Here is a 19,031-nt window from a genome sequence, read left to right on the forward strand (position 1 = left end):
CTTGTACATACCTTTGTGCAGTTCCTAAGCACTTAGGACATAAAAGGAAAGAATTATAGCTGTGCTGCACAGAGCTTTCCTGCCATCAGATTTTCACTCATCTATAACATCGATAATGCTAACCTAGCTGACTTTATATTGTTCCCTGCTGAGAGTTACTAGGCAACATCTCATTCAATGCTACCTGTAACAGGTGTTTCCATTTTCCCTTTCTTGGCTGCCTAAGTAATAAGGGTGTGCTAATTTATTTAGAGCTTTGCTGCCTGGTACAATTCTAAAGACACAAAACAGTTCAGTAAAATTTCAGTTCATGTAATAAGCAGTGCTGCATTAGTCTGGAGCTGTGCACTGCGTTTCATTTGTCATCTAAATCTTTTTGCAGCATAGAATTCCTTATAACTGTTATAGTGATCACGGACATAGGGAACTCACCCCTACATCATCTGTCAGCTCTAGAATCAGCCTTTCTGAACAATGACCAGTCCCAACACCGAGAACATACATAATTCTTCCAGCTAAACTAAAATAGAGCTCTGCACAAAGGACAACAGAGCCATAAAACTGCATGAGGAGTCAGCGATGCTACTACTGAGCTTCTGCCTTGCTGTCATAGGCGTGAAGAGCCAAATTATGTCAGACTTGCTTATTAACAGAACTAATGTGTCATTTATGTCACATACTCTTGCCCACTTCCTGCCCACCTATTCTGGCCAGGGAATATTGCTGTGCTTGCTTATTCCTGTACCCCCAGACTTGAGGTCCAGGTAGTCTGCACAGGGATGGAAAGAGAGCTCATGCCTCCTTACGCACCTGTGTGGACATATAAGCCAAGAGACTACGAAGCCCTCCAATATGTTTTCATTGGTTTTCTTCTTGGGATCTATTGCTCCACTATCAAAGGGTCTTTTAGGGTCCAGTTCATCACTGCTCATTCAGGGGCAGTTTTGTCACAATAAGAAGTGACTAGTGATTATCAAAGGAAACTGGGTTAGCCAGCCATGTTTAGTATTGATAGACAGCACAGTGTGACTCTGTATGTACATGATCAGATACTTAGAATTGTATTTCACTTGCAAAGTCTGCAAATTAAAATGCTCACAACACCCACCAACACAGCTCAAAGTAGAGTAGAATGTGGCCTATGCTGTGATAAGAGTTCTGTCGGCTCCACCTGCAGACTTGCACCGAAATAACTAGCTTGGTTTTAATTCACACCTTGAGTTATTTTGGTGCAAGTCTGTGTGTGTGCACTCTTATTATGGAGTACAAGTGTCTTATTTCAATGTAGCTTCAACCCAGACCAGCAAAAATCAAAACAAGACACTGGGTTTTCTGCTGCTCAGCACCATAATATTGCAGTGTATTCCACATAAAAGTGACACTCTGAATCCAAAATAAGAGTGTCAACACACAAACTTGCACTGAAATAAAGTGTGGATTACAACCAATTTAATTAGTTTGGTGCAAATTTTTGCATAGACCAGCCCTTAGTGAATTGGCAAGTTGGTGACTAGCCCAAACAGTGAAGGCTGCCTGCGCAGAGATGGAGTGTTTCTTCTGTAACCGTAGGTGCCGTTGTAGCCAACCAGAGGCTTGACTGAGGTGAGAAACAGCTGGTGACCACCCACATGTGTTGCAGAATGACCTGAGGGAAAACTCAAATAAGGATCAGGTTAGCTTGTGAGGCTCTTGTTTATATATAAAAAAAAGTATTTACAAAGCTGTCATCTTATAGACTGCACAGAATCAGAGAAACGTACGGCTGGAAGGGACCTTGCTTGCACGGTCATCAAGTCCAGCCCCCTGCACTACGGCAGGATCAAGTAAACCTAGACCCATTTCTGCAACATGTTCATCCAACCAGTTCTTAAAAACCTCCAGCAATGGAGATTCCACAACACCCCTTGGAAGCCTATTCAAGAGCTTCATTACCATTATTGTTGCAACGTTTTTCCTACTTGCTAACCTAAATCTCCCTTGCTGCAGATTAAGCCCATACTGCTTGCTCTACCATCAGCAGACATGGAGAACAACTGCTTGCAGTCCTCTTTATAACAGCCCTTAATGTATTTGAACAGTGTTATTGGGTTCACCCCCAGTCTTCTTTTCTCAAAACTAAACAGGCCCAGTTTGTTTAACCTTTCTTTAGAGGGCAGGGTTGCTAACCCTTTATCATTTTTGTTGTTCTCCTCTGGACTCGTTCCAATTTAGCCACATTGTTCCTAAAGTGTAGGCTCCCCCCGACTTAGACACAGTACTCCAGCTGAGGCCTCACCAGTGCCGAGTAGACCAGGCCTATTACCTCCCACGTCTTATTTATGACACTCCTGTTAATATACCTCCCCCCCCCCACCAGAATGATATTAGCCTTTTTCACAACTGCGTCAAATTGTTGACTCATTCAATTTGTGATCCACCATACCCCCCAGATCCTTTTAATCAGTACTACCATTTAGCCCATTATTCCCTATTTTGTAGTTGTGTATTTGCTTTTTCCTTCCTTAATGAAGTACTTTGCACTTTACTGAAGTGGTTGACGTCAGACCTATTCTCAAATTCGTCAAGGTTGGTTTGAATTCTAATCCTGTCCTCCAAAGTGCTTACATCCCCACCCAGCTTGGTGTCATCTGCAGATTTTATAAGCATAGTCTCCACTCCTTTATCCAAGTCATTAATGAAAATATTGAATAACACCAGATCAAGGACTGACCGCTGCGAGATACCCCTCCACTAAGTACATCCTCCCAGTTTGAGAATGGACCATTGATAACTCGGAGTACGGTCTTTCAATCAATTGTGCAGCCACCTTATAGTAATTTCATCTAGACCATATTTCCCTGTTTTGCTTAGATGAATGTCATATGGGACTGTGTTAAAAAAAAATTACTAAAAATCAAGATGTATTAAGTCTGCTTCCCTGCCCTCCACTTCCCCCAACTTCACTAGGCCTGTAACTAGGGTGACCAGATGTCCCGATTTTATCGGGACAGTCCTGATTTTTGGGTCTTTTTCTTATATAGGCTCCTATTGCCCCCCACCCCCGTCCCAATTTTTCACACTTGCTATCTGGTCACCCTACCTGTAATCCTATCAAAGAAGGAAATTAGGTTGGTTTTGGGCATGATTTTTTTCTTGATAAAGCCATGCTGGCTGGTCTTTATAATCTTGTTATCTTCTAGGTGCTTACAAACTGATTGTTTAATAATTTGTTCCAATATCTTTCCAGGTATCAAAGTTAGGCTGACTGGTTTATAATATCCTGGATCCTCTTTGTTACCCTCTTTAAAGCTAGGTACTATGTTTGCCCTTCTCCAGTCCACTAGGACCTCACCAGTCCTCCATGAGTTCTTGGTGATAATGGCTAATAGTTCTCAGATTGCTTCAGCTAGTGCCTTAAGTACTCTAGGAAGAATTTCATCAGGCCCTGCTGACTTGAATACAACTGATTTATCTACATATTTTTAACCTGTTCTTTGCCTTTGTTGGCTTGTGTTCTTTCCCCCTTGTTGTTAGTATTAACTGTGTTGAGTATCTGGTCACCATTAACCTTTTTTAGTGATGATTGAGGCATAACAGGCATTTAACGCCTCAGGTGTCATCAATTATTAGCTCTCCTTCCCCACTAAGTAGAGGCCCTACACTTTCCTACATCTTTCTCTTGCTCCTAATGTCTATATACGTGTGTACCATAAGATGGTATGTTTGATTGTCTTGCCTTCTTATGCTGCTCATCTTGTAGGATTGTGAGCCCTTTGGGGCAAGAGCCATGTCCGCCTCTATGTTTGTGCAAGTGTCTAGCACGATTGGTCCCTGAGCCTAACCAGGCTCTCTGGAGCTACTATGATGTAAATAAGGGTAATAAATAGCATGCTGTGAGATCTGCAGATGAGAGGTTCAGAGGTTTCTGGCTCTTTGTTTTGGCCGCATCACCTCCCTTTGTATTCTTCCACTGGCTCTTCCTCCGCTGCATCAAACACAATTACTTGTCTTCATTTTTAAGAGCTTTGGCCCCACCCTGTGTATAATCTCATAGCCTTTAAAGGCCAGAAGGGCCCTCGTAATCATCTGGTCTGACTTCTTGCACATAGCAGGCCACAGAACCTCACCTACCCACTCCTGTAGTAGGCCCATAACCTCTGGCTGAGTTACTGAAGTCCTCAAATCTTGATTTAAAGACTTTTGTTACCGAGAATTCACCATTCACTCTAGTTCAAACCAGCAGGTGACCCATGCTCCATGCTACAGAGGAAGGCAAAAAATCTCAGGGTCTCTGCCAATCTGATCTGGTAGAAAATTCCTTCCTTACCCTAAATATGGCAATCAGTTAGACCCTGAGCATGTGGGCAAGACCCAGCAGCCAGACACTTGGGAACAAATTATCTGTAGAAACTCAGAGCCCTGCCCAGCTAGTGTCCCATCTCCGGCCATTGGAACTATTTAGTAATAGGAGTCACAGATTGGCTACAATGGAATATGGCCTATCTCATCACTCCATCCCCTCCACAAACAAATCAAGTTCAGTCTTAAAACAAGTTAGGTTTTGAAGGCTGTTCCAGAACTTCACTCCTCTGATAGTTAGAAACCATCTAATTTCAAGCCTAAACTTATTGATGGCCAGTTTATATTCATTTGTTCTTGTGCTACCATTGGCCCTTAAATTAAATAACTCCTCTCCCACTGTTTATGTCTCTGATATATTTATAGAGAGGAATCATATCTCCCCTCAAACTTTCTTTGGTTAGGCTAAACTAGCCAAGCTACTTACATCTCCTCTTGTAAAGTAGGTTCTCCATTCTTCTGCTCATCCTAGTAGCCCTTCTCTGCATCTGTTGAAGTTGGAATTCATCTTTCTTAAGCATGGGAGACCAGAATTGCACACAGTAGTCCAGATGAGGTCTCACCAGTGTCTTGTATAATGGTACTAACACTTCCCTTTCTCTACTGGAAATACCTTGTCTGATACATCCTAGGATGGCATTAGCCTTTCTCACGGCCACATAGTGTTGGTAGCTAATAGTCATCTCGTGACTGACCAGTATACCCAGGCCTTTCTCCTCCTCTGTCGCTTCCAACTGATACATCCCCAACTTATAGGGGGAAAAAATTGCTGTTAGTCCCTAAAAGCATGACCTTGCACTTTGCACTATTGAATTTCATCCCATTTTTATTACACCAGTTTTTAAGGTCATCCAAATCTTCTTGTATGATATTTTGGTCCTCCTCCATATTGGCAATACCTCCCAACTCTGTGTCATCTGCAAATTTTAATAGCACAATCCCACTTTTTGTGCCAAGGTCAGTAATGAAAATGTTAACTAAGATTGGTCTCGAGACCAGTCCTTGAGAAACTCTACTAGTAATCTCCCTCCACCTTTTCGTATGACCCGTTGTAGTCTCCCCTTTAACCAGTTCCGTACCCACCTATCTCTTATATACTATCAAGACATTGGCCTCTACTCCACCAGCAATGCCATCCTTTATTGTCCATCAGCCCAATTTTTCCTCAAACATCTTTGTGCTTTCTCCTCTGCTGCCTAGCCTAGAAACAGAGATGGCAGAGCAGAAGCAAGCCAGAGCTGGAACAGGAGCAAGGATAGTCTGTTGAAACAGTAAGCAATGGGAATGCTCCCAACTAGGTAGATGTTGAGCAGACTAGAGACTGCTTCCCTTAGGCACCTATATATGTGCCTTGGGATCATCTAGGTGTGTCCTCCCCTGTAGACTGGCTGAACCCTGGTTGAATGGTGTGGGGGGCCTGTCACAAGACCTGCAGGTAATTGCCTCTGGTGACTCATCACACTCTCCAGCTCAGAAATGCCTCAGCAGGCTTGGGCTCAGAGGTATCACGTTATGCATGGGAAGATAACCCCTTAAAAATCTGCAAAACCACTTCATTATCCTCTCTCTTTAGATCTCTGCTTAAATCTCACATCTGTCACAATGCCTACACAGCACTCAACAATGGCTAGGCAGCTGGTGTGCTCTGACTGCTGCTTGTTACATCAATCGTAGTCCCCTTGTGCTCCCCCACATCTGTTAGGTGCATCCATGTGATGTCTCGTCATAGACTTAGACCCTGTAAATATTTACATGCAGGCATAATTCCTTGCATGTGAATGGTCCTAGTGATCTCAATGGGACCGCTTGTGTATACAGTTAAGCATGTGTGTATGTTTTTGCAGGAAAGGCCCTTTGACTGTAAGCGCCTTGGGGCAGGGAGCATCTTTTTACTATCTATGTGTATAGGGCCCAGTAGGACTTGGATCCTGATTGGAGCCTCTAATATGAAAATAATGGAAGGTGCTATTGAAGTGCAATGTGTTACCAGGGTGACCAGAAAATCAGGACGGGGGTGGGGGGTAATTGGCACCTATATAAGAAAAAGCCCCAAATATCCCGACTGTCCCTATAAAATTGGGACATCTGGTCACCCTATGTGTTACAGTGTGGGGCAGAGCCGGCTCCAGGGTTTTTGCCACCCCAAGCGGCGAGAGGAAAAAAAAAAAGCCGCAATCGTAATCGGTTACAGCTCCACCGCGCTGCTTTCTTCTTCGGCGGCAATTCAGCGGCAGGTCCTTCCCTCCGAGAGGGACAGGGACCCTCCGCCGAATTGTCGCCGAAGAGCCCGACGTGCCGCCCCTTCCCCTTGGCCGCCCCAAGCACCTGTTTGCTCAGCTGGTGCCTGGAGCTGGCCCTGGTGTGGGGGTTGTCACAGTACCTGCACCAGCTTTGTTCCTGAGTATCAGATAAAGGGCAGCTGCGCTGCTGAACCGGAAACACTCTGCCATTTTACCATAACTTGATGTTCCTCCATTTGCCTGTGAAGATAAAATACTTTTAAAACTACTTTTTCATAAGTTATTTGTTTTTAACAATAGTGCATTGTTTTTCTCTCTCCGGATTTTGAAATAAAGCAATTTTATTCTATTTTTATTTTCCTACTTAAATAATACATTTAGTATGCTAAAATAAGTAACACCTCACAGCACTTTAAACCCTTAACTAATTAATCTTTACAGGGCAGATAGGTGTTAATCATTTTACTGAAAGGAAAATTGAGGCAGAGAAGTTAAGTGGCTTGCTCAAGGCCACTAATGGAGCCAGTAGCAGAGCCAGGATTGGAACTCAGGCATGCCTGACTCCTAGGTTTGTGCTCAGACCCTCCCTCTCACACCTGATTTGTATTTATTTATTATGATTTCTAAGGACAGGAAGAAAAGGTAAAATTAGAACACACTTACTTTACTAGCTACAATATTCCAACAAAGGTAAGCAAACTCGGCCAAATGTTTGTGCACATAGAATGATACTTACTTGTCCTGTTCTTTGGAGCAAAGGAGGTACAGGCTTGGTTGTGAAATAGGCAGCTGCATGGGGGTCCCTCCGAGCATTATAGGGAGGAATTATACAGCCCAGCTTTGGCAGAGAATGACTATAATCTCTGGCAATACTTTCCATTGCCACGCCATCCAAAATGAACCACCCCTCCTTATGTTCCAAGTCAGCTTTAGAAGGAGATAGTGCAAAGTGACTCACTAGAGGCGATTTCCTTTTCTTGGGCGGCAACATTGATTTTGCTCAAGAATGGGCGAGAGCAAGGAGACGAGCAATGGGTGCTCCCGTGTTACCAGTAACTACACTGTCCTCTCTGCTGGAAAGCCTGAAGGAGTTGCTATGGTCACACATCCACAGTGCTGCTTTTCTCCTGCAGCCTACACTGGTTGTTTACCTGCCCGCAGGTGAGAGCGAGAAAGAAAAAGTGAGATTTTTCTGAAAAGTATTAAACCCTTGCAGCAAATTTCACTTTCCTTGGCATGACCCTCCGTACAGGACAGACACTCCAGTACAGGACATTGCCAAAGCAGAGAACATTAGTGGCATTTGAACATGCCCAGGGATTTTTAGGCAGCACAGCCGCAAATGGGATTGAAACAGAAAAGTGCAGAGCGAGGCTTGCGAATACTGACCTTTATTTTTGATTTTTCTATGTATCTAACTATTATTTTGAATATTATTTTCTCTTTTGCAGTCTGGGACTGTGAGGTTTGGTAAAGACCAAGGTGAGAGTCATCCTGCAGCAATGCCAGCTCTTGGCCCCAGCCAGGAGGACCCTAAGGTAGGCCTTGCCATGCCACAGCTGATCCAGAGCATACTTAGGCCAGGATTCAGCTCTGGAAGTGGCTGTATGTGACCCTGACCCGGTACAAGATGGTAAAAACATCCCACTTTTGCTCATGGCAGTTTGTGAACTATGCTGTGAGTGCTCACCTTGTGCCCCTAAGCATGTTTACATTTGCCTGTCATCAAACTTCAGCATCAGCTGTGGGCCTCCCTTGTAGGACGTGAGTCCTGCCACCAAGTTGCGGGCTGGTCCCTAGTCTGTACACTTTGATAACTTATTCCTGGGGGCCAGAGTTGCAGGGAATCCTTAGCTGGCAATCAAGCTGTAGCAACTTTCTGTTTCCTGGGTTCTGGCTGCAGTTGTTGCCAATGGAAGGTCATCTAACCGCAACTGAGGAGTGAATCCTTTTATTTGTACCTGGTATTGTTTTGAAATGGCACAAGTCTGGGGCACTGAAGTGTTCCTGTGATTGTGCCGCCTCTTACTTTACACAAGTGATGAGATAGAATAATGACTGTGGTCCTAATGAACTAGGGCTCAGATCACCACTCGGAGGCAGCGACTTGCCCAAGGTCACACAGCAAGTTTGGGACATGAGACATTTATAGGTAGAGAAGGGTCTCTCAAACCACGAGCTGCCTTCTCTTTTTCCGTCTCCTCAGAGCTTCCTCTCCCTCGCTCTGTGCCAAATGTATTCATTCCTCACTCACATCCACTCGGAGACCTTTATCTCACCCCTTGCACCTCTGAGCTCCCCCATTTCCAGTACCCTAGGTGTGGTGCAGGGGAGGGGAGCAGCTGCAGGGATGCCCACCTCAGTCTGCATCAGTAGCTGCTGCATGTACTGGTAGTGCAGCTGGGTTGCCTAGAGGGCTCGTCACCTGCAGTAATGCTGGACCTCAGATTCCACATGGATCTGACTGTGTCAGGAGCTCCAGGCTTCATAGAGGGCAGGGTGGCAGCATGACGGACCAGGGCTCGATCTGTGAGGTGCAGCTATGCTCACCCCGCTGGCTGTCCTTCAGGCACCCAGTCAGCTGGGCTTTACAAAACAAGGACAAACACTGTTTACTGTAAAACTGAGAGGCATAGCCCCTGAAAACAGGAATATTCCTGGTTTTCAGGGACACCTGGGTGTCCCATCTCTCACTAGAAACAGCCTGTGCTGGTCACTCCCATTAACCTAGTGTGAGGTGTAGGTAAGAGTCAGTACATCTTTCTTTCTCTGGAAGACTGGGACAGGAATCACTACTAGGTTGGTAGGGCTGGGAGGGGAGAGCAGGAGGGGATGGCAAAACATTTTGTCTACATGGCAGAAAACAGGCCCAAGCAAGTCCTGAGGTGAGGGACAGAATCAGAGAGAGAAATGGAAGACAGAACTTTCTCTCCAGAAGGGGACTTGGAATGAAGCATTCAGTATTGGGAAGTTATTGAGCAGCCAGGAGCTGGCACATGGAAAACATCTAGGAAGATGGGAGACAGGGATCAGAATGAACCAGGGGAGTAAAGGAGCTGAGGTCTATTTACACTGATGTGATAGAGACTCTTGGGGACATTTATGACACTAGAGCTGTAGCAGGAGCGTATATTTTCCTGGATTACTGAGGGAACAGGCCCTTTACTAAACTAAGTTGAGCTAGAAGCAGGTTTTTGTGCTTGGGAAGATTACGGGCTTGACCGTGATATCTATGACGCTCTCTGTTAATCAGTACACCAGGTGCAGAGGGAACCCTTACACATCCACTGCCCCTGCAATGACCCTCATCCCAATCCGGAAGAATTTCATTCCATGTTTTAGGCTTTACATAAAATCTTAGTCCTGGGCCTCTCCTGAATGCATTCGGGTATTCATGCTTGGGGTCCATTATTAGCAAAGGTCATTCAACCCTTTTCATGTACAATATGTCTAGCAGGGTGTGCACGAGTTTACGTGGGCCCCAAAGAAGGAGAATGGGGCCTTCATGACACTTCGCTCTGGCAATATTCCAAAGAGTTTCTGACTATGGGTTTGCTCTGTAGGACCCTAACAAGGGGATTTTCCAAAAATTGATCACATGTAACTTTCTATGACCTTGGATCCCTTGCCTTATTTTAATGAATGAGCCTCTATTAAGAGCAGGGGGTAAATGTTTTCCCTTTGTTCCTCTTTCAGTTTACAAATTTGTCTTCTCCCATAGCTGTCTGTTAAAAGATTGGTTCTGCCCCTGCTTTCACCTTTCCAGTTTTATTGCTAAGACATAAAACAGAGGTCCTGACCACTTGGCGTTAAAGATCCAGGGCTCTTTTTGTGAGGGTAACGGTGGGCAGGCTAGTTTCCAGATTCCAAACTTCTGTCTTGTCTTGCTGTTTCAGTTAGATATGATGATCTTTATTTTGCATCCTAAACTGTTGTGCACTGTTGCTGCCCACTGTCAAAAAGCTTCAGTGTTCTGCTAAGCGGCGGGTGAAAGGGACAGCATATATTCCTATCTCATAAGCATTGTTGTGAGGCTTAAGTAGTTGATGTTTGTAAAGTGTTTGATGTCCCTGGATGAAAGGTGCTGTAGAACTGAATGTATTATTTCCCATTGTTGCTCCCTACACTTGGCTCTGCTATTAAAGCTGGATGACCTTCCTGACATGGTTTCTTTGTTGCAAGGTTTCACCTTCATACTCCGCAGTTTATGGTCAACTGGTTCTAATATAGCTGAAAAGTATGGACCAATAAGGATTATGGCCTAACACTCCTCCTTGGCTCTCACTATTTTAATACACACCGTGTTCAAGTAAGAGTCTAGCTCTGTTGTGGGTTTTATTAGAGCACAAAACTCGTCAAGGACAAAGCGTTCGCCGCATCACTGAAGCTCATAATAAGGTGCGATATTTTATGGTTAGTGTCTGGGAAACTTCTAGTGAGAGTCTGTTGTATTTTTTTAAATGACTTTGGGCCTGATCTTGTTTCCAGTGAAGAATGGAAACTTTGCCCAAGCAACTGGGGGTGGGGGAGGGAAAGGGTAGGAAAGCCTCATCTTTTGGTCCACGAGAAATTTTTTTTTTTTAAAAAGGTCTTTTGTTCATTGACATTTTTCTTTAGAACACAGTAAGCAATATACCTCTAATAAATGGCAAACACTAGGCAACTGGTATTCATTCAATGTATTCTCTTTTTCCTCAACTAGTAGTAAGGACCAATAACAAATATAACATGCCGTAGATTGTTTTAGGAAGACTTTGATACTGTGAAAAGATAACCCAGTCCTTTCCCTGTTTTTTCTAATAGATATCTTGGGCCAATATTTTAAAGTGGGACTTCTGTTTTGCAGGTGCAATCCAGTAGTTAGATGTCTAAATGCTAGCATTTACTAATGCTGCAATTTTGTTCCTTCGCTTAATTTTGTCCCCCAAATGAGAGGCCCTTTGTTTATTGAGAGAAACCCAGGCTCTTTGTTTGAGAGAAAAAAAGACAAGTATTGAAAAAATATCAAAAGAAAACAATACAAAACAAGGAAAAAAGCAATGTTCATGGTTAGCATGTTGTTTGGTTTCAAAGTGGACACTGGCTATTTAAGGTAATCTGAAAATGCCCTTTTAAAAATCTTATTTAACATTTCAGAATAACCTGGCAGTTAATTCATCCCATAAGACAAGACCGAACACAAGACAGCTCTGCAATGTCCTCTAGGCTTTCAGACCTCCAGTGACATTTATACTGCAGAAGCAGTAGCTTCTCCCTAGGGAACATTGTAATCAGTTTTCTGTTATAAGCCTGGATCGTATCCCTTTCAAAAACCCACAGTAAAGGTCCTTTCCCCACCTAATGTCATATATAGAGCCTGCTCCTTACAGGTGCAATTCTCTGCAGCTTCAAAGAAAGTTGCAGGTACTCAACATGGGCCAGCTCCAACACTCATTGGAGTAAGTGAAAGCAGTTCTTTTGACCTCAGTGGAACCGGAGCAAGCCCCACCTCTCAGGAACAGGCCAATAGACAATGCTAGTCCCTTAAAAAAACTTCAGTCTCTCCTGTGTCCCTTAAACAAATGTTATGGTCTTTCTTCAACAAAATTACCAGGTTTCATCCAACTGTATTCCCTTTGAGGCACCTGTTGCCAAGCCCCTCATTGCTAGACCCTGTTAACCTGACACCATTTCTCTTCATACCTTTTCTGATGAACTAAGATGTGTGTGGGGGGGGGAAATACAGCCATCCAGAAGAAAACTTGAGACCTGACCCTGCTAACCTGTGCGAGTCGCATTTATCCATGCGTATTATACCACTGACTGCAGTGGGACTAGTCATGTGAGTAAGGGGTTGGAGGTTTGGGCCTTGAAATAGGAACCGGATGAAAACGAAACAAAAAGAAAATGAATGCAGACCACTTGACAGCAGAAGGTCATCAGGAAGCCAAGATGGAAACAGGTGGCCCAGACCAAAGAAAAATCATCTGCATTTTAAAAAAAATGGCCTGAAGTCTCAAGGCTAAAGAATTCTCATAAACTTCAGGGCAAAATTGTTCAAAAAAGCAGGACAAAAATTTGCAGTAGGAAATTGAAAATAAAATTGATACAGCCCATTTACAGTCACTGGGATGAAATCATAGTATCTCATGTCCTTAAAGATAGTCCTTATGCATTCATTTGCCAACAACCTTGGCTAACAATTGAACTTCAGGGTGGAGATTAGAGCAATAGCAGGTGGCAGTCTAATTGCTATCAATCTTATATCTGAATCCTCATTTGTCATCTAAACTCACTACAGCTGGCTCTCAACTCTGATTATCTTCATTGCTATTAAGTACAGGTTCAAAGGAAGTATGGATTTTAGATCTCTCATTTGCATGCTGCCCAAAGCCAAAGCGGCCTGTGTGATTTGGAATATGGCAGTGGAGTATACAGGTGCCAGGTTCAGAAGACTGGAGCATGAGGTGAACTATGTAGGATACAGAACTAAGTACCCTTTTCATTCTATTCACAGGAAATCATTCACTGTGCAACTTGGTATTCATTATCTTACCTAGCTAGCTGGTAAGAGCTTGATTCATCAAGCTAAGAATGACTGAAGGGAAGAATAATGCAGAAAATCCATCATCAGGTCTGGTATGGAGCCAGAAAGCAGCAAACAACTGAGAAGGCAGCACAGCAATTGGGAAACACCAAGCTGGCTTTCTTTTTCCATCAGCAAGAATAATAAAGCAAATGAAAACTAATTTCAGAGTCCATTTCAGTGATATCAGTAACAGTGCATATTTCAGGGAATTGTTTATCACAGTGATAAGAGATGCTTTCTTTATTATACCCTTGAGAGCAGCTTGAAGAACCGAAGTTATTTCTCTCTCAGTATTTCAAGGAGAGGCCTTCAAAGCTAACCCAAACCTGTTTTCTTCATTGGCTGCTGACGATAGGATTGCTGAGAAAGGAAAACCACAGCCTATTCTGTAACTAGGAATATATTCTGAGTCTGTTTAAGTGTACTGCACCTCTGAGTGGAAGCAGGAGCGCCGCCAGCTTTTTTGCCACCCTAGGCGGCAGAAGGTCCCGCCCCCGAAATGCCGCAGACGTCCGGGGCGGCCAAAGATCCGGCCGCCGTGGTCGCCGCCCCCCAAATGTTAGTGCCCTAGGCAACCGCCTAGGTCGCCTAATGGGTTGCACCAGCCCTGAGTAGAATGGGATTCCCCATCTTTCTGCTGAGGGAGATGGGTATGTGGCTCCAGGTGTGTGAACCTGCCACAGGCTGGAATCACAAAGAGGTTCACCTGGCTGCATTCCAGCATTTAAACAGGAAGATGCCAACCAGTCAAGATGACTCCACAGCAGTAGAGAGCACATAGGTACAGAGACAGGCTGCCACAGATGTGAAGCTATGCAGTGTGGGACAGCAGCAGGAGGAATGCCAGAAGCAGTGATATAGCTGAGATACATTAATGATCTCTTCATACTCTGGACAGATGACCTGAACTCCTTCATCAGTTTCCACCACAACCCCTCAATCAAATTCTCTCTAGGGCTCTCCCACACCAGCATCAAATTCCTGGATACCACAATCAGTTTCAACAATGGAATCCTACAAACAACTACATACAAGGAACCCAGGGATCACCACACCTACCTTTACAGATCCAGTATCCAGCCCAGACACACCAAGAAATCTGTTATCTACAGGCAGGCACTCAGATAACACAAAATATGCTCTGAGGAGAAAGTCTGGGATACACACCTTAACACACTTAAAACCACCGTCACCAAACAAGTACTCTCCACCAGAGAAGTAGATTGCATCATGGAATGGGCAACCCAAATACCCTGAGAGAACCTGCTTCAACACAGGAAAAAAAACAACCCTACCAACTACACACTCTTAGTTGTCACCTACCAGTCCACACTAGAACCCCTATAAGATATCATCATCAAATAGTTACAGCACATATTTGATGGGGACCACATCCTAAAAGAAATCTTTCCTGAACCCTCACTTCTGGTCTTCAATCAACCCCCCCAACCTCTCCAAGCTCATCATCAGAAGCAAGCTTCTCACAGACCAGGACACACCAACTCAAAGCAGCACCAGACCCTGCCAGAACAACGGATGCAAAACCTGCAGACACATCTCCACGGCTACAATTTCCCACACACACACCCTGTCCCCAACACACCTTTCAAGATCCAGGGTTCCTACACATGCCTATCACAACATGTGGTGTACCTCATCCAGTGCACTAAATACCTCAATAACTCTGTCAAGTTTCACCCACAATCACAATGCTCGTGAATGAACACAGAAAAATGATAAAAGACAAAAACACCCTATCATCCGTGAATGGACACTTTTTTCACAAAACCATCACTCCATATCTGATCTATCAAAAGAAATCCACACAACACCTAGAAAAGACGAGTCTGGGAGCTTAAATTCATTACTTTGCTAGACACTAAAATCCATGGACTCAGTAGAGACACTTTTTATGTTTTATTACAACAGTCTGTAACCCACTAATCCTCTTTTGTCCTATGACTGCAAAAGTATGAATTGCCCCCTTCATCTTGAATGGTCTCTTCCAACGTGTATTAACTCCTTATGCTAAAGAATCTGTTCCACCTTGTATTTAGCTGTGACCCTCTGAGTATCTTGCCAGACCTGAAAAGCTCTGTGTAATATCAAAAGCTTGTCTCTTTCATGAACAAAAGTTGGTCCAATAAAATATATTACCTCACCCCCCGCTTGTCTCTCTCATATCCTGGGACCAACCCTGCTACAACAACACTGCAAAGAAGCAGAATAGTTAAAATGAAATGTAGATGCATCCACACAAATCTTAGCTTGAAAATACTCATTCCAGAATAAAGTTGTTTCACTTTGACAGTGTGTTGACTAAAGCAGGCCAGACAATCCAAAAATGAATTTTTGTGTGTGGAGGGCAGGCAGCATATCCCCAAAACTATTACTCAAAAAACTGTCCTGTGAAGAGAAGGCTTTAGAGCCTGTGCCTGCTATCCTTACTCACAAGGACTGTCCCAGTAAAGTCGGAGGGATTATTTGTGTGAGTAGAGACCACAGATCTGAATAAAAGTTACAAGATCAAGCACTTAAACAGTAAAAGCAAATTAGTTCCCTTTAACATATATATCTTGTTAAAAATCAAACTCAGCTCTGTGTAGCAGGTCTCGCTGTATGCGCCCCACCAGATCCGAAGATCTCCGTTCATGCATTCCTCTTCCCAAAGGCTTCCACCAGTTGCTGTACCCCAGATTGTTTGCTAATTCAGCAATTAGTTAGTCAGAACTGCCAGACACCATATAAGTCATGTCATTCCTTTCAGACAAACTGTTCAAAACAATATTCCCATGGAGACCAACCAAGACTCCCTGCTATTCCAGAATATACACCTAGTACTATGCTGAACAAGGACCAGGCTCTGCAGGGGCTATGTCAGCAGAACAGTGGAATGAGACAGCCTTGTGCAGCCTTGTGCAGCCTGTATACCACAGCACAAGTGTTGGAAGAAGGAAGTGGTGAGTAGTATGGTAATTCCAGGGTAACTCACAAGATGGAGCCAAAGAACTTGTTCAGAGGGCTTGTTTTGCTTTTCGAGGTCACTTTTGTATGTTCTGTTTCTGTATTTGATAAAGAGGCAAATGACAACAAATCAGCTATAAACAGTTTTCCCTTTGCTTTTGAAGATGCCATGCTGTCATTCTAGCATGTTGTAGTCTAATAAGAATAGTGTTAGTATCACATATCTAAATCCATCTATATTCCCTTCCTTACTTTATTTTACATTGTCATTTACAAGCAATATTTTTTCCCCAAAAACAGACCAACAGGGCAGATGTGAGACAAAGGTATTTAAATCAGAGGAGAACACTGAAGAAAGCTGAAATTTTGGATGAAATGTTCTGTCTGCCTCCAATGTATCAGATAAGTTTATACAATTCAGTTCTTTCCCCTACTTAGCTTTCTTCCATCATGCCTAAAACTATTTTATACTTACCGGTCACTCTCTATAGTTGCACACACATCCCCTCCAGCTTAGGGGGCTCATAATGGCCTGCCACTGCTACTGTAGCCTAGACACTGCACTAGCAACTGCAAAGCGAGTGTGTGGCTGCTCTGCTCTGTGGTTCCAGGTCGAGGAGGAAGATTTGATTCCCCTATGTAACACCCAGAGACCTGTGAAAAGAATTTGGCTGTCAATGAATCTAGGAGCCCCGAGGTGCAGCCACCTCTGCGATGGAGGCCAGCCTGGGGAGATTTGGCTAAGGACACTAAGGCAAAGGCTTGTGCTTATGAAAAGTGACATGGAATCTTTAACATCCAAGTGGATCAGGGAGATGGCCTCAGAATTTAAGGCTTCTTCTGATAGATCTCAACATGGTTAATTTATCTCAAGAAGGTCTCAGTTACCACTGCCTAGATTTGAACCTGTGGTCACTGAGTCATCCCTCCTGGTATATAGTAATGTGTTTACACAGTTTCTTGCATCCAAAAGTGTTACAAACTTTAACTGCTCTACTGGGACAGGACCAACTGTGCTTAGGCATCGCTTCACCCACTGCTGAAATGCATGCTCCTCTGGGCCGAAATACAGTTCTTTAGCAATGCACAGCAACACAACAAACCAGTGTCTGGCAGGCAGGAGGATACTGTCAGCACCCTCGTATCTAACCAGGCTCCATACTGATATGTTACAAAGTGATTGCTTCATTTGAGGTGTGAACTGATAATTTGTAATGCTTCAGCCAAGCAATAAGGTGGTGTGGCTGGAACAAATTCATTTTTTAAACAAAATTCTTCTCCACCCCCCAAATGACAATACACTATACACATACGAACAGTGTCACAGACCCTCCAGAAGACAAAGCACGGGCCTTCATAGAATCCTGCACAAGCTGCAAAATCTTGGCTGCAGTTTTGGATTCATTTCCATGAACTGAATTGAATCAAAGTGGCTATTTCTAAAGCTCTCCAAGCCTAATTTTACATAGCATGAGCCCATTTGACAATTGCCTAGGAGGTCCCAGTGAGCTTTTCAAATTCAGAGCAAAAAAAAAAAAAAAAAAATCTTTGGGAGTGGCCCCGAGGGTCTGTCCTGGGACAGAACACATTCAATATGGCAACTGTAAGGAGGTAGGGCGGGATAGTGACAAAGATCCCTTTGGAACCATGCTTTCAAAGTGACAGCATGGTGGCTAACCTCCTGGCCAACACACTGGATATTGAACCGGGACCACCACAGCTAGAAGTATCTGATCAGCTGCTACAACTTGAGGTAAACAGTCAGGCCTCTGTAGTTGGGTCTACAACAATTCATATCCCCTGCAGACTGTCAAAGAGGGGGACTGTAACACACTGAGCAGTGGGTTACAACAGCACTGGATGAAGCCAGGGAATACTAGATACAATCAAATTCTTATTGAATTATTTATTTTATTAAGCCCATTATCAACTAACAAACTAGCAGATAGTTTTGGAAAATCTCTCTTATTCTAGTTAAGGTTGCCCAACACTTTCAATTGTAAGACCTTCTTTCAGCTGCTTGTAGATTTGCCTAACTGTAATTGTTCAGGATGAAATTTTCCATGGTGGGCGTATGTCTTAGGCTGAATTTTGGGCTTGGGTTTTTTTTAAGTTTCAGCCAAAACAGTTCAGCCATTTCCAAGAATGAGACTTTGGGGGGGGAGGGGATATGTAGGTTTTGCCCACGTTAAACAAACAAAATTGCAACTGTTCCCTTGAGAAGTTTTAGCACCTCATGCTTTGGAGCAAGGGCTTGAAATTCAGCTGGTAGAGAGTGGGGAAAGAATTGGCTTTTTGTTAGGGATGTGCCTTTTGCCATCCCTTTGAAAATCTGCTCAAATATGGCCCAGTTATAAGCCTCTGAAAAATCTCAGACTGCACACACTCAGTAGTAACAAGTCATGGGCACCAGAATGGAGGGGAGGAAGGGGTCCTGCCCCCCCCACACACACTTTTAAAAATGGGAGGGCTATGCCAGTGCAGGGCTGAGGTGAGCCTCTCCATGGTCCTGCCCCTATTCCTCCTCTTCCTCCTGAGGCCCCACCCACTGTCCAGGCCAGAACCCGGAGCCAGGCTGTGGTAAGAGACGCCCAGGGAGCCCGGGCCACTATGGTGAGACCTCAACCCTCCATCTGCCCTGGGTGGGGAGGCCAGGGGGCCTTAGAGCAGCCCCCAGGGAGTGCCGCCCAGGGCAGCGAAGGGTCCGGGAATCTCCACAGCAGCCCAGGCTCCCTGGGCAACTTTTACCATGGCCTGGCTCCGGCTTGTGGCCTGGCTAGGGGACAGGGCCTTGTGGGTAGAGGAGGGGGTGTGGCCTCAGGGGAAGAGGAGGAGCAGGGGCGTGGCCACAAAGGGGATGGGAACTCGTGGCCCTCCCACTCCTATCGAGGTTCCGGTGCTCCTGTAACATGTTAGTGTTT

Source organism: Emys orbicularis, chromosome 2 (assembly GCF_028017835.1).
Source record: "Emys orbicularis isolate rEmyOrb1 chromosome 2, rEmyOrb1.hap1, whole genome shotgun sequence".
Lineage (NCBI taxonomy): Eukaryota > Metazoa > Chordata > Testudines > Emydidae > Emys > Emys orbicularis.